A 21,463-nucleotide genomic window follows, 5' to 3' on the forward strand; every position below is an offset into this window, starting at 1 on the left:
TTAAACATATAAAAGTTTGTTCAGATGATGGCGCAAGATGAAAAAAAAAAGGGGATCCCCAAAGTTATTACAATTCATCCTGAGGGCGACATGAATGTTAGTATTGAATTTCATGGCAGTCAGTTGAATACTTGTGGAGACCACTGACACAAAAACTCATGGTGGCGCTGGTGGAAAGGGGATCACCAACCACTGGGAACCATGAATATTGGCACCAAAGTCCATGGTTATCCATCAAATAATTGTCAAGTCTACACCTACGCTGGTTTCATCCTCTGGGGAACAAGAAGGACAATCCCACTTTCATGGCAATCCATCAAACAGTTATTGAGTTATTTCATTCTGGACCAAAGTGGTGGACCGACCCACCAATTGACCAACATTGCCCTATCTCCCTATGGCTGAAAAAGCTTCCGCTCAACCTTTCTCTTATCACAGCAACAAAACAGCAGGAAACGCCTTTCCACGCTGCAACTGACAGGAAAGAAATCTACATATCTATGGACATGCCACGACTAGAGTAACACATCACCATGGAGAGTGTTTGTTTAGAGCTGGATGAGGGGTTTAGGGAGAATTTTTGGAGGGTTTAGAGAGCGCTAGAAACACCAGATAAGCTTCAGCAACCTGTGACGAAGCTGTCAGGAATTAAGAAGCATCTCCAACTCAGCTGCATCACTCTGTTAAAGATGATCTAACTCAGAAACATGCAGAGTCTTTCCTTAGATTCCCAGTATTTCCCGCCCACACCTCTCTTGCCTTATGTGACCCAACGGCAAAGCAATTTTAAAACAAAGAGAGTGCTTATAATCTGCGAGTATCTGTTTGAATGAGAAGCCCCTGCAGCTACTGAAAGGGAATGCAGGAGATGATTGGTCACGGTGGACCTCAAATACTACTCCAGTCAAAATTTCATGTCTAGTAAAGGCTCTGTTTAAGATAAACCACATTGTAAAATGTCAATACAACAAAAGCACAGAGTGGTAATTCTTCTTTCTTTGGGCATCCATCTGGTTATGTGTTATTTCGGAGCTCTTGTGAAGGCGTTAGAGGACAGAATAAGTCTTGGCCTTGTCATTATTTAAGGAAAATTGCAGACTCTAATAGTAATAATACCAGTTAATAACAAAGGAGTCTATAGTCAGGTTTTCCACAGCAAAACAGCCAGTCTTTCCCAACACTTCTGCACATCTGCTCAGCATCCTGGAACTCTGTGACGCTACAGTGAAGCTTGTGATTCAGACCTAAAACATAATATTTATATCATATAACATGAGCCAGGAGCCCAGCTGAGAGCTTGAATAAGTGTTCACCCAGGAAGAAACCTCAGTAGGTTAAACAGGAAATTAATGAAGGACAATTAGGAAAAATAAGACAATAGTCCAACCTGTCTCCATTGGTCTGTCGATAGTCCAGCTCTCCTGGAGATGTGGCTTCTCTGCCCTGACTCTCCTCTGCTTTGCTCACACACTTCAATGCCCCTCTCAGACTCCGACTCCCAGACCCTCCCAAATGTCCCTCCTCCCTGGGCCGCCACGTCTCCTCTGATTGGCTAGGCCAACGCCGGAGCCACACTTCTTGAGAGAGTCCACATGGTGGCCATATTTCAGTGCTGAATCTGGGTTAAAATAACAAGAGCTGGAGCTGCAGAGGGTCTCTCGTCTTCCTCTCTCTCTCTGTCTCAATTTCTCTCACCTCTTCTCTCTGTTTTCATTTCTCTCCGCACCCATTCAATCAGCAAAGGCCAACATCTTATCAGCCTCAATGAAAATTGTATTTTCACTTCCCTTACAAAAAACAAGTGAACCTCTAGTATACACCATTAAGTATACTTCAGTGAAGTGTATGTGTGTTAATATACTGTTGGATAAACCATTGGTATACTTGTAAAGTGAACTAGTTTAATACTTAATCAAATTGAATGTGCCCACTTTTTGGTTTATACACAGTAAAACCAGGCTTTTATTTGCTTCAGTCACTGGACTATATCTGGGACAGGCGTCTTTATGGGACAAGCCTTTAATTCCTTTCCCACAAAACTCTTGCTCAGCAAACATGGGAAATAGGCTACTATCAAATTTCAACCGGTAAAAATATTACTTGTATAAAAATGTGGCTTTTATTCGTCTAACTTATTTACCATACTGTTAAATCTGAACTATATCTGTAAAATGAACAAAACGATTGAATTGTGGAGAATCAGAAAACAGATCTAACGATGTGCAGCATGTCCATATTGACAAACCATTTATATTTGTATGTGCAATCTAAACAGCTTAGAATTAGCTCAAACAGGTGACCCGGTGGGCTTTAAGATTTTTATACATCCAAAGAACTTCAATAAAAACCAGACCAGGCATCTAATTGAGACCTTAAAGTGTACTGAAGCAACATATTACACAACAGGGTTAAGTAACATTTGAGTCAAAATATTTTATATTTATTAAATGCAGCTGCAAGAACAAAACTTTCCACTCATATTTTAAAATGTTTGATTTGAAAGACAACAGATTCTAATTAAAGTATTTGACTTCTCACAGCAGTAGGTTTTATGTTTTCCAGTTTCATTCCCTCATGGTGAGCATCAGGTATTGTACTATCTGTGCCATCTGTGCACACATGATGTGATGTGCTATTGCGTCGCCTGGCTACAATCAATGCTGCCATGATCACTGGGACGTCTGAGTGTGACACCCATTATCAATGCCCTTCAGTTAACACCAACTCTCTGAAGACTCTTCCCTTCTGATATTGAGAGTATTAACACAACACTGTCGACACATGCCGTGCAGGCTCCTACAGTTGCTCGCCGCTTCGAGTTGGCATAAAACACATCACTACTGGTTCACAAATACAGAGAGATTTACCTGGTGGTAAAATTTGAATGCAGGACTTTTACTTGTAATGAAGTATTTCTACACTGCAGTAAGTAATAGATCTGATTATGATCTCAGTACATGGCTAGTGTACATGTAATGCATCTAGTGCACTCCTAGTTTACTTCAACTGTGTAATCTGAATTTACAGTACACTACAAGGTGCTGTTAGTATTTAGTTTGTAAATAAAGTTTACTTAAAAGTTAAGCTTGCACACACAGACACAAAGCTAATCTAGTTGCTCCCACCAATAACCGATACATGAACCACATCACACACATAGATTGTGTTACATCCTTCCTCAGTCAACAACAATCTGATTGCCAGATTAGATCGCTGCCTGGATGCCCAGTTAACCGACTGATACAGCAGATGGTTCGGTGTCTGACTAATGGATTACTTTCTGGCTGATGGGAGCAAAGTGTCCCAGGATTGCTTACAGCAGCACTGGGTGCATTCAGCCAACACTGCAGTCAGCTACAGCCTTCGTCTGACTTTTGTGTTCACTCACACATGGGAAACAAATGAGTTCCATATGAAGACGGAAAAAGGGGCCGACTCACAGGAAGAGAAGACGGTAGGCCGGGCACTTAAAGGCAGCGTGGAAGGCCTGAGGAAGAGGCCTTTCTTATCAGTCTGAATGGATGTTAGGCCGTAACAGTTCAAAAATAGTTCCTTTTAACCCTGATGCATATATCCTGAACCTAATTAAACCTCTCCTTTGACCCATTTCCAATAAATCCTGGTGACCCATCCTCACCCTGTGGCTGCGAATTGGATGGGAAAAGGTTAATGACCCATTTTAAAGCCACGCAAAGTCTCCCTAAAATGTCTGGAATATCACAAAAATGCCTTTTCTCAGCAAAACAACACTTGACCTTTCGCTAAGCCCCTCCCCTTAGATACTGTTGTTACGCCTTTCAGGTTTTCCTTTCTCACACAGCACATACACAGATTTTTTTTTTAATGGGTTCTTATTTCACAGAGAGGCAGACTAAAGTAGACTTGCCCTTTCTAGGCAAAAATGACATCTGTCACTTGCAAATCTTATTAGCCGGAGCTAGCTAGCTAAATAAGATGGTTGGGGGAAAAAACATCTCTTGCTGACTTATTCATGTTTCCAGTCAGCAGCCTCACCAGTTGATAATGTGATTGAAATCAAGCCTGTTTGGCTACTATTAGCTTATTGATTCTTTCAAGGTGAGGACAATGTGTTTGGCAAACATAGTGCTATCTCAGGTAACGTGGCTGGGGTTGCTGGAGTGTAAACTTCCCCAAATGCCAAAGTTAACTTAAACGCTAATAGCAGCATCCTGTACTATGAACAGGGCTTCTTTAAACGTAACCTGTAGCTCCACAAAGTAATGTAACCTAGTTAGTTAATGATGTGCTTCTCTAGCTCAGTTACAAGCTACAATTGGACAATTGCGTTTTAATGGAAGGGCAAACTGGCTCTAAAATACCTCAGTCCATGGATGTATAATAAGTTCTGGTAATTTATCTCTGTAATACCACAAGAGGCCACTGGGCAAAAATTATAGCAAGGCCGAGTAGCGGCGCCGTACCCAGGTATCATTGCAGAGCCATACCTCAGTTAACTACTCTTCCTGTTTACATTTTCAGTGGTATCAGTAGAACAAACCTGACTGTGAGCAGACCTAGCTCTCACATGTCATGTTGTGGATTCGGAGATACAGATCAGACAGACTCACAACATATCGTCTTACAGACTCATGAAGAGTAACCGGTGCTGTGTGAAAATGCTCCAGGAGATTTCTCTAGGCAGCCTCGGGAGTTCGGACACAGCACAGACCCTCACATCAAAGACCAGAGGATCAGAAAACAAAGTGAAGAAAGATCCTTAGCAGTCGCAATTATAGCAGCACATCTGCATCACATGTACGCACCATACACATGCCAGGTTAAATCATCATTCATACAGATTCCATAGAGCACTCGGTGGAGTCTGGCTCTGGGCTTGCTGGTAATTCATCTTTTCTTGTCAGACTGATCAATCATATCTTCTAGATCTAAAGAAAGTGGATGAGTGTGAAGCAAAGTGCAGTGAAACAGATAACAGATTGGGCAAAGGAAATCCACTTGACAGTTTGGCTAAGATGTGGATGAATGTATTTTATGGAGTGGCATAAACATAAAAAAGTATTTTATTAATAATTCTGTTATTATACGCAATGGTGTCCTTTGTTTACTTCACATTAAAGCTGCAACTAAAAATCATTTTCATTATCCATTAATCTGATAATTACTTCCTAGATGAATCACAAAAAAATACAAATAAAAAAAATAAAAATGCCCATCCCGGTTTCCCAGAATCCGAGAGGACGTCAAATGTCTGGTTTTGTCCGACCAAGAGTCCAAAACCCAAAGATATCAAATTTACAAATATATAAAACAGATAAATCTGCAGTAAATCCTCCCATTTCAGAAGCTGAAACAGTCTTTGCCTTTTTGCTTGAAAATGATGATTATCAAAAAAGTAGCCAAATACACTTTCTCTTTTGATCAATTATTTGACTAATCGTTGCAGCTCCACCTCACATGAAAGATTTATGTATCAAAGTTTTGTCAACACTCTTCTCATTAATTTACAGTGGGCATGGCCTTGTTGGAAAAAAGTGACGTCATCTTCCTCCACCAGCTTTGTTAAACTGTTTTAATTTCTACCGGATTTCTTCTTTCTTTAGTTGTTGCTCATATATACATAAATAAGTAAAGCTGCACTAATCAGTAATTTGGTATGAACAATGGATCTAATGATCACTGATGATTCTCACCATACTCTTCAGTTCTCTTTTAGTGTCTTTCGGCTTAATGTTTTGGTTTTAGAGTAAACAGCTTACGCGAGTTGCACTGCTATCATCAAACCAGCAGGCAGCAATTTTAAAAGAAAAAGCTTTAAAAAACAAATAAATAGACTACCTGTCCAAACAAATTTAACTAGCTGGTGACCATAGTGTAGCATTTAGCAGCTAAAGAGCCAGATATTTCCCTCAGGAATTTGTGGGAACCAAAGTGCTCTGTTTGCTTGTTCGCCATAACAACTGTGTAATGTGAAAATATATCTATATATTTATGTGTTCTGTTTACAGCAAGGATCTGTGTCTATACACCTGTGAACTGGATAGTTCTGGTGTGCCAAAGCCCTTGTTTGATAAGGCAGTCTGAGTCAGGAAGGAACTGTTTTCATACAACAGAAACCAAATGCTTGATTTTGGCTCGTGTCGCGATTCCCCGGACGTGCCTCAGATATCTCAATGAGGTTTTTATCTCCACGTGTTTTCCATCTGCGCTGCGCCTGCACGCATTACATCACTCCACCGTTTAGCCACCCTGAAGAGGCTAAGGAGGGTTCACTTATAAAAGCTGCTGTGGAAAGAGATGGACACAGCAGACGGACAGATGGAACATTTGGCTCTGACGAGAGCTTATGGAGTTTCCAGTTGAGGCAAATAATAATGACAGCTCACGGTGAGATTACTAGGGAAACTCTCTAGAGTGCAAAACAAATGTCTTGACAAGGAGAGGTTCTGACAGCATCCCTGATGGTAGCATATGGATGTAAACAGTATACCCTTCCCGTTTTGACTTTCAAATATGTCAGGCATTTCCCATCTCCCAACAAAAAAAGCTCAGCATCAATGCAGTGTGAAAGCAGATCTGGAGCGACAAATGTATGTAGGGGGAGTCTTCACTGCTATACATTTGTTTCTCCGTGCAATCAGAGAAGCCAGAGCTCAGTTTGAATGCCACAGAGGGAGCAGCTACAACCATCTGGCCACTTCAAGGCCACGGCTGCATAAAGACCCATCAACAGGCACATGGAGACAGATGTTCAGCATGCACACACAGGGGAAAGGCAGAGCACCATCTAATTTACAGCCTGGGTAGGACTGGGTGTTGTCTGAAATGTTTTGATAGTTGTATGATACCTGAGATTCTGCACCAAAAAATACTTTTTAAAAATACTTTAAGCCAAAGTTCTCTTATGTTAAATGCTGTCTAAACACAAGCAGACAGTCTAAAATGTTAATTTAAATCAGGAAGTCAAAGAAGACACATTTAGGTCAGTGCTCTAAATGTATTAAGGCCGGAAACCCAGCCGTTGTTTTAGCCTTTACCGTCTCATTTGATGATTTTAACATAAACGTTGAAGGTGTTCAAAGAAACTTGCTGACACAAAAACATTTCATGGTTAAGCCACATAAAATGTTTTCTACCAAGCGTATCTTCACTGACAGCCTCAACATCTTATTCATATAGCTGACAATGATCCAAAATACGACAGCTGAGGTCAAGAGACAGATAGATTTCCGCAGTGAGGTCACGCCACATCATTTTTTTCCATTACACTCTTGTCAATGGTGGTTGTAGTTCAGCACATCTTAGTGTGGGAGAGTTATCTCTGAGGCACATTTGCTAATTTATGAACTTACTGGGGAGTACCGCTGGAGCATAAACACACGGATGTGTTGAAGGTGAGGAAATCCCAACACTGAGCTCCGAGGGAAAGCAAGACGGGAGCGTGGGAAAGAGAGAAGGAGGGAAAAGGAATAATGGTGCAGAGACCTGAATGTTGAACAGATCCCACAGCTCGTGGTCAGTAGGGTGTACACCTGTGAGAGGTGTGGAGCTAACATGTCGGTCGGAGAGGCACAGAGGACTTAAAACACCTTTGACTTTTGAGGAAACGTTGGAGAAATAAGCAGTATGAGGGGGAAAAGAAAACAATTTCACCTATCCCAAGAGTCTTTTTAGTCCAAATACATATAGAGCATAATAAAAACACAGCATAGCAGTGCACACATGAACACATGTGGACCTGGGAACACAAAACATGCACACCTCTATTTGATCTCAGTGTGGTCAACTGTTTCCCCTGAAAACATCTGTTTATACAATCTGACTGACTTTCTGAGGTTGAGTGGTGAGGTGGAGAAGGAGTCACTCCAGTAGTTCTGCTGTGCCCCGGAGGAGGAAGGCGGACATCAACAATCCCTCATCTTCTCATATTGACCATAACAGCCCTCGCATGGCAAGATCACGCCACGGGGGTTAAGAGGGTGATGGAAAACAAAGACCATCTGACATATCACAGTCCAGTTTCAAAGTGGGTGGCCAACCGGACCGCCACAGACAGGGAGGGTTTCACTGGATAGGCATCTTGTGAAAAGATTGTTTTGTGCTGTTTGCCACAAAAGAGAGTTGTTTTTTTTTGTCGCTGGTCTGACTCCATCTGTAAGGCATCTCTGAGCAGTTAAACATCAACTTGTGCTGTTTGAGCTGAGGATTAAAGAGTCTGAGGAGCAGCAACAAACAGAGATAACATCCATCACAATGGCACGTTTCTCTCAAAGAGCCATAACAACAGGGCTACAATCACTACTGTTTGTTGTGTGAAAACCAAAACAGAAAAAACTGTTGCTGCGTGACCCTACAGTCCTCCTGGGGTTTTATTGTTTGGGTAGAATATTTCTCACTTTCTTTTGGTCCAGAATGATATGTCTCACTAAATAGTAGATCGGCCATTAAATTTGGGACAAACAAACAATTTCCAACTTTTCATTGAGCGCTATAACCATCAAGCAAAAATTTTAATTAATATTAGTAATTATCCCACAAAAAAATGCAATAGTGGCGACAACAGCAACAACATAACAGACAATGGCGGACAGCGACTCGCCAGCTCTGGATAAACTTTAACAGCGCTTCAATTTAAGTGTAAGTTCAAAGTTACAAAGCTAGGCGTAATACATATTTATTGAATTAGTTCATCGTTTGGGGCTACCACAGTTTCGAGTCTCCAATCCACAAGTAGGCTCTTGGAAAGTGATGTGATGAGCAGTGCGTCCGAAAGATGTATGTTAAACGCTAGTACACATATTGGGGGTATGTACTGCATCTTCGTCTTGTTAAGATACATTTTTACCTGTTTAAGCAGCATGCGAACTACAAATCTCATATTGCTGGTAATAATTTAATGCCTCACATGAAGCGCAGTATTAATCAATTTCCAGATATATGAAATTTGCTGGAGGTAAATTTTTTTTAATGGGATAGTTTAATGAAAATATTCAACAAGGTGAAAAAGCACTTTAGGAAATTAGGGTCTACATTCTTCACACCTATTTCTCTGACTGCCGATGGACTGAGGAGCCTTGGGGAGCCCTGAGGAGCCCTAGCACTTCTCCGCTGTTTGAGGCCCTCAGGTCTAACACTGTCTTCATTATGCTTAACCATTTCCAGCCCCACCTTAGCCCAGCAAACAGCCCCAGGGACCATTAACACAGGGGGTCACAGGAGAAAAGGCCCTCCACTTCAAACACCCTTATTTCTGTTTTCTAGGGCAGACTCAGGAAATCAGCCACTCTGCTGAGCTGGGTAGATGGTATTTGGCCCTCTTCTCTGTGGGGTTAAAGGAATTGTTCTCACTGTGTTATGTGCTTCGTATGAGTGCAGTTTAATCCCAACTTCCCTGTGGCTCTGACACAATCTCCCCTGCAAACTGAGATCTTGCTGGCTGCTTTATCCAAACGCCCCTGGGGGCAGAGCCTTAGCTGTTGTGGGCACTCCAAGCTAAAACCTGATACCCTGCACAAAATCAAAAGTAAGCACCGGTGAGGAAAGCTGGCACCGGACCCTCTCAGGTTTCGGATAATAAAAGTATCAAGTGATATCATCCCCTGCTCTCAGGCTCTTGGCAAATCACGCAAAACGGCATGTGTAGGAGGCGAGGAGATGAGGGATGGAGACAAATGAGGGGAGAAGCCGAGTGAAAAGGAGGACGCCGAGGACAAAAACGAATAGGTGGGAAGCTGAGAAATGAAGAAGCGTGTTGCTTTTGTCAGACTGGTTTCGGGGGAGTAAAGTGAGATGTGCTTCCACTTGAGGACAAAGAGAGGAGTGTTGAAAAGTCAAGCTCAACTTATAAAAACTCAAACATGTCATATTATACCAAAACACTCGACACCAAGGCGGTATCCTGCAGACACAATAGGAAAGATCTGCCTGAATTAGAGCTGACATGGCAGGATATATAAAAACATATGTTATATTTCCAGAATAAATTAGCTGAGACATCCTTGGATAACAGCTGAGAGTATTTAGATAGTAATAAAAAAGGAACATGAGGTTTATTATAAAACTTCCTGATTTGAAATTAAAGTGTGCTTGAACTCTATTGATTTAATTCAAAGATTAAACCTAAGTGGCATCCTGTTCCCATTTATGTGTACAGTACAGCGCACAAAGACAAAGGGGGTCCAGTCAAAAACAAGTATGAGATAACAGGAAGTGGTCCGGTGACATGAAGTCTCCCTATTTTTAGGAGCAAAGTGACAAACGATTATTCTGTTTATTATCTTAGAGGGGGCTTTCCACTTCGAAATGACCTTCACAGGTGGTCCCTGCTTATTATCTCTCACTCTGTTGTTTTCCTCCATGAAACATGAAAAACATGCCCCCCACCGCCAACACCCCCAACTTCCTACTTTAGATAAATAAGCCGGACAGATTTCAATAGTCCATGTGGCAGACAATGAAAATACAGCATGAACTTGGACCTGTTGAAGATGCTGTTTCACCTTCAGTTGACTAAAGGTTCGTGCTATAGAGTGCTGACACAGTGGCAGTAGTACAGATCATTTAAAGCAGAGGTCAAAAGATGGTTCCCACAGTAGTAAAGCGGAAAATACACACTCAGCCAGTTGTTAACCCAAACCTCTAAATAAACCTTTAAATAAAAACTGAATATTCAAACCTTTGTGAATGTAGGCTTTAATACAGGGCTGTTGTATTAGACTACATTAACTTTTTTGTGAATTACTGGATAATTGTACCTCCACAGGTATCCAAATAAATTAATTTGAAAGGGAAAAATGACTCTTCATTTGCTGTTCACGGAGATATACACCAATCAGCCATAACATTATGTCCACTGACAGGTAAAGTAAATAACACCGATTATCTCGTTATCGTGGCACCTGTGAGTTGGTGAGATATTTTAGGCACCAGGTGAACATTGTGGCCTCAAAGTTGATCTGTTAGAATGAGGGAAAATGGGTGAGCCAAAGGATTTGAGCGATGTTGACACAGGCCAAATTGGGATGGCTAGACGACTAGGTCAGAGCAACTCCAAAATGAAAAACAAAAAAAAGCTACTGTAGGTGAAATTGTTGACAAATTCAATGCTGTCTCTGATAGAAAGGGGTCAGAACACACAGTGGGTCCATGCTCAGGACAGTTTTGGCAGAAAAAGGGAGCCTATATTATCACCAGCAGGTGGTCATAATGTTATGGCTGATCGGTGCGACATATGAAAAGAGACAGCAAACTCACATTATTTCGTTTTAAGGTATCAGAAGCCAAAACAGTTGTGAACCACTGGTTTCAAAACTTTCTCTTTAATTTTAAATATTCACGACTAAATAAGGAACAATCAATGTTTAAACTTCAGGTGGAAAAAAGGGATCATACATTACAATTCAAAAACTCAGCTAATCATCAGGACTGAGTGGATGTGGATTGATTGGATTTGGTTGAGTCGTCCGGCAACAAAAGGAAACAACTCCACATCTGTAGGCTATGTATGTAGGCTCAGTAATCCAAACCGATCTCTAACAGATGACTTTGTGTTCATGTAGGAAGAAATTGCTCACAGCAAGAAGCTGAAAAGGTTTCCAGGGCCTTTAAAGGAGTGATGTTAGATAACACCTGCCTGGAACAATAGCGGCCAGGGGAACAGCTTGTATTTCCAGTACCAGTAATAGACAGGTGCCAGGAACCCCAATAATATCATAACAAGAAAAGCAGGAAACCATGTTTCTGTTTGTTTTGTTCACAATTGCGGAGTGTGTCACAGAGGAAAAGCTCCACACTGAAGTCACATGTCACTGAGCTAAAGAGTTTAGATAGCACAAATTCACATAGACCTTAAAAATACCAACCTCTTGTGTGGAATCTTGTGGAGGACGCAGAGTTAAATCTTCAGTTAAATCCTAATGATGTAGCGAGTCCTCTCTCAACTCTTCACAACCTGTAGAGACAGCAGGAACAATGCAACGATGAGTCCAAATCACAAAACCATACCTTCTCCAGAGAGCAACAGTTCAGTCATAGTTGGCTCCACAACTACGTGAGCAACTTTTTCTCTTCGCTCGCTGGTATTTTCCATCTAAACCTGAGACAGACGAGCATCTGCACCTGGAGAAAACATTTAAACTGTTTCACATGTTCATAAAAAAAGAGAAGAAAAAGGGAGAGACGCTGATGTCTGCATCCCTCATTTGACACGACGTGAGTCCCTGTGGCAAAGCTGCATGATGTTTAGCCCAACAACAACACATTGTGTGTGTTTTATATAATCCTACCAAGTCACTGAGCGGGACAAGTCATGAGCTCTGTGTGAGAGGTGTTTTAAATATTAAATATACCACATAACATCCCATTTTCCCACATGTTAATTTTAACTTGTAAATCAACACAGACATGCTGATATTAAAATAGGAGCCCTGCTGGTTAATACTTCCTTTAAACTACAACTCAATGTTTTATATTCAACACGTGCTTTAAAGCCTCAAACGAACTTCAGCCTGGTTCTAACACATCCACACTTGATATTGACTGATTGAGCTGTTTGCTTTTACTTATTCCAACTTGTAAAAACTCAAAAGTCAAGGTGTTTTGTTTTCCCAACACGTCAGAAGGGAAAATACAATGTGACTGATCCAAACCTACCTGCCTGAGTCTCATCATATCTCATCCCATTATCAAATTTATTTACTAGATGAACACTTGCCTCGCTCATAAAATTCAAGCTCATAACATTCGTTGTGTGATCCCCTCTGCTCTTTACCCTGAAGGTAAAAGCAATGGATCAAAAGACTGTAGCATTTGAAAGGAGTTGCTACTAGTGTTGAACCCAAAGAGATTTCTTTTCTTCTCTCAGCTCTACTGAGTAATGTTCAGCTCATTATTTTGGTTTTACAACCAGCTGCCTTTTCTCTTTTTGTTCACTCTCACTGCTCTCATCATTTCCAGTCACAGCAGGTAGCTCTGATTAACCCACCGTTCACTACCTGCCCGGTACCAAACAGCGGTTGACCAAAGTTAGCATCTAGCTGGTGAACATAGTGGAGCATTTAGCAGCTAAAGAGCAGGATTTTTCCCTCAGGGGTTGGTGGAGACCAAAACAGAGCTAAAAGGAGAGTGACTGTTATTTTTATCATGTCTCCAGAAACACAACTCCAAATTAATGATATTATTGCTGTGAATTAGCTGGATGATTTTATAGGCAACTGTTTGTTAACTAGTCCATAAAAGCAACTTTATAAGATGACAGTATGTCTGAGTATGTTTTGTTTACAGTTTGCCTCCAAGTGGACAAAAAAAAAAATCATTGCTGCTTTGCGGTGGTGCTGGCACATGGGGTGGTGCTGGCGCATAGATAAGATGCTTGCCTTTGGACTGTGAGACATCCACCATTGTGTCCCTGAGCAAGACACTTAACCCCTTGTTGCTCCAGAGGCGTGCAACCTCTGACATGTATAACCAATTGGAAGTCGCTTTGGATAAAAGTGTCAGATAAATGTAAATGCATTAATCTCGTCTTTCACACAAGTAATAATTTCTTCAAACGTTAGTGGAGCTGTTCTCTTTTCAAGCGAGGCAGCCCGCCTCCTCTATAAACCCTGTATTAGGAGCACTACAATAGATACTACTTAATGGTCACAGTATCAATATATGCATGACGCAAGAAAGCAATCCTTTCTTTAGAATTAGGAAAACTCAATAAGACCACTGACACTCTTAATACGTCTTCTTGGTGTCAGCAGCAGATTCAGGTTACTCTGTCCTCTTCATATAGACAGTACACATATGTCAGGCTGTTGATAATTAACTAATGGCCAACTCGCTTCCTTTTTCCTCTGTATTGTTGAGGCTTTTTTTATGGATCCTATCCAGGGTGAGCAGCACTCAGGTCAATTAGCAGTCAGGTCAATATTCTGACTTCAACAGTCACAACATTAACAGGATTGCAGAAAACCGCTACTGTGGGATAAATGGTGCAGATTAGATGACTATAACTGGTGGCTACTCATCAAACATAGATAAGTATATCTCAAAAGGAAGCTAAAGGTGGAGTTTTGTGCAGATAGATGAAAGACAGTGAAGCAACATTTGATTCACAATGCACCTAATCTATCTCCTCTGAGTGATCACGAGAGTGGCCTCAGGGGTCACTTAGTTCTTTTTCAACAGCAAAGCTTCTCACACACACACACACACACACTTACATATACTGTATAAGCCATATATATCTAATCTTTCCTTCATGATAGATAAGATAGGTCGTTTCTTTTGCCTCTTTCTGACACTACAGCATTCTGCCAACAAAAATTAAAAACTGGTGACGTATATAACAACATGCTAACTCAGTAATACAGTTAACAAGACTGACTGACCGCCTTAAATGCTCAAAAGTATAGCTACACCAAAATCAACAAAACAACTGCCAAATGCTTGCAAGAGGGTCCTCACAACAAAAGGGAATAAGAAGTCCCTTGCTTAATTGTTCATCTACTATCCATCATGTTCAAGAAGGAACCTGTGGCATTTTTGATAACTTAAGAACGATGAGGGCTCCACCTCAACAAGCTGTACAGTGCAACAATGATTTAACATTAAGTGCATCGTGCATGCAGAAAAATCTGAGATTTATTTGCTGAATGATAAAGTCCCTACACCCTTTTCAGCACAGTACAAACTCCATGGTTTAGGTATGTGAGTGAAATAAAAACAGCACATCATTTATGAATCATCTCCCATCCCCAAAAAATCTAAAAAGAGATTTTAATTCGATAAAATGCTTTCGAAGGAAATATACCATAATCAAATACGGTTTAATCATCATTGGCATCAGGTTTATGAACACTGGAAAAACAAGCAGTATTCTGCAACAAAAACTCTGGAATAAGTTTGAAATAATACACAATTCTTACAGAAGCTTCACTGGGATCACTACACTAATAAACAGCATACCAGCTATATGTTAGCCTGTAAACTAATGCTCTTCCATTGAATTAAATTTTCATACTTATGTATTTTCATTCAGCTGGAAAGATAAAGAAACATATAAGAGGTTTTGGTTTGATTATTTGCAAGTCATTTTTTCGATGACTTTTAAATGCATCACAAGAGACATCATCTCACAACCAGTTTACACACCTGACTCTCCCCCTTTTTCTCACGCTGTGATCTAATCTGATGACTTTCAAGTGGACATAAACAGAAACCTCAATTCTGAGTTCCGTGAAATTCATAATAACAGAGATAAGGGCAGGAACAACATGGCTGTGACTTGTGAATGAAGAATAATAGGATCATAATACAGTATGTTCTCCTGCTCACCATCAGCAGATTGATGTTCTGAGTTGAGTTTTGTCTTTAGGAAAACCTCAGCAGTGTAAATTCTCAGTGAGCATTTTCCAATTACAGAAGTGGATACATATATTTAAGGGGATTTCCCCTAAGTGTTACAATCCAGCTACTATTCTGGCCCTCTAAAGTCGTGCCAAAATTGCCCCAACATGCATTCAACTTGGGAATACCTCTTAGTTGAGGCGGTGTTAGGTGCTGGTGTTTGGAGCTGAGCTGTTGAACCCTTCCACAGCTGGGGGCAGGCTTTAATGTGGGGACTTGGGGGGATGTCTGTAGGTATGTTCACTGCAGCCAGGCCCACCACAAAAGGGTCTTTCTTATAGTATTTAAGGGCTTTGGGAATAGGGGAGCAGGATGGAAGGGGAAGTATGTGGGTTGCCAACCATTAAAGGAATTGTTTAACATTTGGGAACTACGCTTATTCGCTTTCTTGCCAAGAGTTAGATGAAAAGACGGAGGGATTATTTCTTGGCCGGGAGCAGTGACTTCCTAGAATTTCTGCTGGTTCCTTGTTTTTACATTTTATATTAAAACAAACAAGATATAACATGTTATATGATTAGTAGATTAACCAATTCAAAAATGAGAATGAATCAGCTTTTTTGAAGACATCTCAATCACTCAAGCTGTTTTACAACCAAAAATGCCAAACATTTATTGGTTTAAAACAAGACATTTAATTTAACATTTATTGCAGTTCTACTTCTGTTTCCCCGTTTCTAGTCTTTGTGCTAACACAGCTATACTCCTGCTTAGCTGTAGCTTCATATTTAAGGTTTTAGGCCTCTAATCTAACTCTTAGCAAGAAACTAATTAAAAATTCACTCCAAAAATGTCAAACTATTCCTTTAAGTGTTTACGGTAGCTGCACATGCATGGGTCGAGACTGGCAAATTGTGGATGCTGTCTAATCTAAATCAAAGGTTGACTCTTATCAAGGCTGTGACACATAAAGCGCTAATTTTGTATCTGGCAGCGACGAAAGAGAAGAAGAAGATCTTCTTCTTCTCTTTCGTCGCTGCCAGATACAAAATTACCGTCTGCATCTGTTTAACATTCATTCCTCCAATCATCTCTTCTTCTCTTCACTCTCTGGGCAGTAATGAGAGGCATGTGAGGCTGAGCAGAAAGCATTCTCATTAAAATAACCAGCACAGGAGCCCGCATCCCTCAGGCTAACATACACAACACAGGTGTTAGGAAGCAGCACGTAACCCAGCTCCATTCACTCTCAAACACTAATCACTGTAATGCACTGCTTCTGCAGAGTTTTAAACTAGCGATTTCAAGCAATTGCTGTAGGAGCCATGGGCAAATATTTAAAGAATACTGAAGCCGTGCAAAAACAGACTGGTGCACCTCACCTGGCTGATCTGAAAGGTCAAACAACATGTTTATCTAAAGTGTGTGTGAACAACAAAAACTGGACTTACAGTTGTTAACCCTGCGAGAACATCTGTTTCTGGTGTTTACAGAAACACAATACATTTTGCAAGTGTAAACTGGGTTACACTTACCCACTACCCCCTATCTTAAGACTGGAAGTCAATGGGCATTACAGCTGCTGTCTATTCATACAATACAAAACAGACTAGACCAACAATTACCTCATCATTGTGCTCAGCAGCCAGTGTGTGTGTGTGTGTTTTATCTGTGCCACTGGAACATTTTTATAGGACTAGAAAACTGTTGCTGCATCAGCACCACAGAAACCGCTCAGTGGCTGCACAGTGGATTCAGTATCATACATGTGGGACAATATTTTTCAGCACTGTTAAATTAAAAACAAGTGGCAGTTGATAATAATACTTGACTTTGTCATGTAAAATGTTTGGAATGTACAAAAAAATGGTGAGCCATAAATAAAAGCAATTATTGTTCTTGAGAATAATAAGCATTGTCTGTTCCTGCTCAGTTGGCCAGATGTATTACATTCACCACACATTATTTTAGGAGCCAGCCCCGAGACAGAGGGGCTTTGAAAGCCTTGCCAGGAGCTCTTCAAAGAGAAACGGAAAAAAACGTCGGGTTTCTGGTGCCTTTGTAGCTTCCGCTTTAGGTTTGGGCGCAAGCTCGGCCTGTTGACAGCGACAAAGAGACAGAAATAATGCTGTTTGCACGGCCATGATGACCATTTTTAAGAGTGTAAAGTGGTGACGTAGGAGGGGTCTCTGATTTAGTTTTTTATTTCCATTCTGTATTACAGTTTCTAAACTCAATTATTTTTTTTCTTTAAACGATATGTTCAAAGTTACAGAAGATGTAACGATCCTACAGGTTTATGTTATGGTCAATAGTTTTAATTATTTCAACTTAGTTTCTCAGAAATCATGTTTCAATTAATTAAAGCTGTAGATTTTGATTTCAGTTTTTTCACCACCATAATCTTTAACTTCCACCTGCTATTACCAGCACCGCACAGAATTTTAAACTCGGTGATTGTTTCTTGCTGAAATGCATCTTGGGAGTTGTTGTTTAATGTCTACCTCAAAGTTTTTACTGTCGCTATGCCTGTAATGCTTCCCGTTCTCACGTGGCATGGATATAAAATCCAGGACAGTCTTCCACGCAGTGGGGAAATACTACATAGTGAATGTGCTAGTTGTGAACCGGGCTTTTTTAATTTAATCTGTAACCCCACCAACTAATATACTTAAACAACAAAATGCTCCTTCGCCTTGAAAGTAACTCTAGGTAAAAAGCTAGTTAGCTGGACATGCTAATCTTCTGTTTTGTTTGGTCAGATGCGATGAAGTCATCACTGAGGTTCCTTTAGTTGATAAAAGACAGGACTGTAGTATAGTTAGTGAGCTTGTTAGCAGGACATGGTACAAAGTAATGACGTTCGGAGGAAGGGTTAAGCAAATACTCAATGTGCATGTTAAGCTCCACAGTGTCAATTTACAGTTCAGCAGTACATTTAAAGACACAGAGACATACTTACTTCTGTTGTGTATTTAAAATAATTATCTGTACATGGAAATTGATCCTTGGTGACACTGTGCCTCTTTCTGATGACCCTACACCACTACTATCCAGCTCTATAGCTCCTCAGTTAGCCCCTAATTTCCTTTGACACAAACACACAGCCCTTTCCACCTCCACAAAAAAACACTTAATACTGCAGCACAAGCCATTACAAAAGGACTCTGTCTGTAAAATAAAACACAAGGTGTGTTTTACTCCCTCAGGCGCACGCTGATTGCACAGTCTGCACTAATGCAATGATTATCCACACTCTATCCAATTTCCTCTTGTGTGTGCGTGTGTGTGTGCCTGCATGCATACATGCGTGTATGTGTCCTGCATGTAAACCGCAGACCCCACACAGCACACACAGATGACATCACCTTGCAGTGATTAGTCTGTTAGCTCAGTGTTAAAGACAACAGATGACTACAGCTGCATCATTAAGCGAAGCTGGGTTACAATTCTTATTAAAGATAAAGTGCTTTTAAGACCAGATATGAAATCAAAGAGGAAGAAGAGATTAAAAATAATGACATTTAAGTGACTTTTTGAGTCTTCTTTGTTTAGATGTGGTGAAGTCATCATTGAGGTCTCGCTATATGATAAAAGACAGGTGTATTAAGTGCTCTTTAATGTGGCTGGAGGGTAATTTCTCTATATTGGGTGTGAGCCAAGTTTCTCCCAGACATGAAGACAGAAATAATGGGCCATGGGGTTTCACGTGAGTTCACACACACCCCTCCTTTCAGGACTGTATGTGCTGCAGCCTCGCTAATGTTCGCCAAATTGTGTTATCATGTCTAAAAGACAAAGAGGCATCATCTTTCCTGTCTAGCATCTGGAGCTGTGAACCTACAGTGATAAAGATTCCCACTCAGTGTCACGGGCTATTGGCCCCCAGGAATCTAATGGCTGTGCAGTAACAGCTTCTTTAACGTTCCTAACCATCCAGAGAAGCGGATAAGATAACCTAAGTGTTTACATAATCTGGAAGAGCGTGCTGGCAATTAAACTGGCTGAATTGAGCTATGGTGACACTAAAGTACATTTAAAATGCTGTTTAGTGGTTGTTACTCCTGAGATTTCGGCCTACACGCCAACACAATAGAGCTGAACTGAATGTCGTTTGTAGTGCTCACAGCATTAAAAAGTGACATTTAAAAAATTCAACAGCAACAGCTCTTTCTAGAAACATTAGCCATGTTTCTATCTAATTGTCATGTGAATTTTAAGCGGGTTTTTGAAATGTTGCAAAAAAAGTTCATGCGAAATAGGTGCATTTCCATCAGCTGGTTTGGAGCAAATAAACCAGCCTAGGGCATGCGTAGGTAGTTACACATGGCTGTAATAAACAACATATATGGGTTCCAAACCAGAAACAAAAGCTTTCTTAGAAAAATGGAGAGAGGTCCTCAGGAATGTACTTCAAGCAGGCAATTTGCTACCAGCCATGTCTCTGCATGTTATGGGAATTATCCGGCAAGACGCCGACAGCAGAAAGAGTTGACCAGACGTGAGTTACATATTCGCTACGTCAGAACTTATTCGGCAAAAGTGTTTCCATCTCCCATTTAGCACATTAACTGTTTTTCGCCAAAGGCAAAAATCACCTCAAGCGAGTGTAAAAACCTTTTTGCAAAATGAAGGATTTTGCGCTTTCCATCAACCTTTTCTAATGCGATACTTCAAAATGTGCGTTAAAAAATGTTGATGGAAACCCAGCTATAGCCCACATTATTAACAGTATATAACAGTTTTCATAGGGACTATTTCTTCTGTGGAAAGTAGTTCCAATGGAAGCAACTTGCAGGGAGGTCTGTGGACAAATTCCACTGGAGTTAAGTGAGAAAAATGTTTGTTTTCTGTGTCATTTGGGTGAACAACATATAAATCAACTTAGCTTAATGATGGTTTAGCTAACAATTTAAGGATTAACACTAAGTATGCACCAATCTAATCTGTTGGATAAGTATCCACGCTGATATTCGGCCAGACATGAACAATTTACGTACTTTGTTCCACTTCACAATTTACAGATTTTAAATAGGGAACATTGGTTAATCCTGATTTAATTTTGCGAGAGAAAACGTTGGACTGGCGCATCCCTAGTTACCACCTGTATTGTGTGATCATCCAAAATAAGACAGAGTCACACACATAAAGCTGTTTCAGTACTAGTGAACGAAAAGATGTCGCACATGTTTGTAAAATGGACAGATGGGACAGAATGGATGGAGGTCAAATGCAGCTATTAAAAAAGCGTTTCCCGTCAGAGTGAATGATCTCTGGGGCAGTGGGGTTGTCAAAGGCAAGTCACAGTGCTGGTGGAGGGGGATGGGGGAGAAAGGCAGAGAGGGTACAAAGGCAGCTCCAGACGCCTGCCCCTGAGAGATGAATCACAGATGTCTGACCCAGGGCCGCTCCAGTTAAATGAACAACAAAAGCCTTACCTTCTCTTTCTCTCTCTTCCTTTTAAGCTCCCCATTCACTTTTTCTTTTTGAAAGTTGTTTTTCTTTCTTGCCCTCTATCTCTCTACACTATTATTACTTCCCCTCTATGATTCACTTTTCTTGTGCCTTGTGTTTACTCTCCCTCTCCACGCAGTGAGGGACGGTGTAATCTCTGCTGTCTTCAGCTGGCAAATACCACTTAGCTGTTGAGGGCCGCCCCAAATAACAGCAGCAAACAAAGAAATGCCTCTTTCCCTGCATTCTTCCAAAGAAAGTATGCATGTTTTAGAAAAGCTTTGGACGAGTGAAAGCAAAGGTTAAATCAAATAGAAATAGCTGGGGGAGAAAATATGAAACACTAGCTCTCACTTTTGCTTGAAAATATAAATAACTTCAGATTGTAGAAAACAACTGCAGTAAACTATTGTTGCAATGATGCTTTTCTGTGTTGGAGTTTATTTAACCGGAGACATGACGGGGCTGATCATAGATCAAAAATAGATTAAATCACACAGGATGCCTGTGGCTGGGAAAACTTGCCTGGCAAATTCCGGTTAAATTTATTTAAGCCTGTTCATATCAGCTTGGAATAATGTCTGGAGCTCTGGGTGCATTGTTTAATCATGTTTAAAGTCATAGCTGAGAATCAAGCCTGAATGTGTCTTAATTGTGGTATAAAATCTCTGAATTTACCCATGAAACAATGGGG

General features: G+C 40.7%; 1 protein-coding gene across 3 annotated transcripts in view; it reads right to left on the reverse strand.

Moving 5' to 3' along the window:
* lhfpl2a (LHFPL tetraspan subfamily member 2a) overlaps positions 1-21,463 on the reverse strand; it is a 41,911-nt gene that overhangs the window by 14,131 nt on the left and 6,317 nt on the right. For 2 of the 3 annotated variants that reach the window (XM_038733457.1, XM_038733458.1), the window contains exon 2: positions 11,841-11,929. The gene's annotated coding sequence lies outside the window, so the exon portion shown is untranslated. Of the gene's footprint in view, positions 1-1,387; positions 1,466-11,840; positions 11,930-21,463 lie in introns of those variants that run through there. The other variant, XM_038733459.1, reaches the window with a different exon arrangement.

The sequence above is a fragment of the Micropterus salmoides genome, unplaced genomic scaffold (assembly GCF_014851395.1).
Source record: "Micropterus salmoides isolate LMB-PRFRI ecotype aquatic unplaced genomic scaffold, ASM1485139v1 Ms_hic_scaffold_20, whole genome shotgun sequence".
In the NCBI taxonomy this organism is placed as follows: Eukaryota; Metazoa; Chordata; class Actinopteri; order Centrarchiformes; family Centrarchidae; genus Micropterus; species Micropterus salmoides.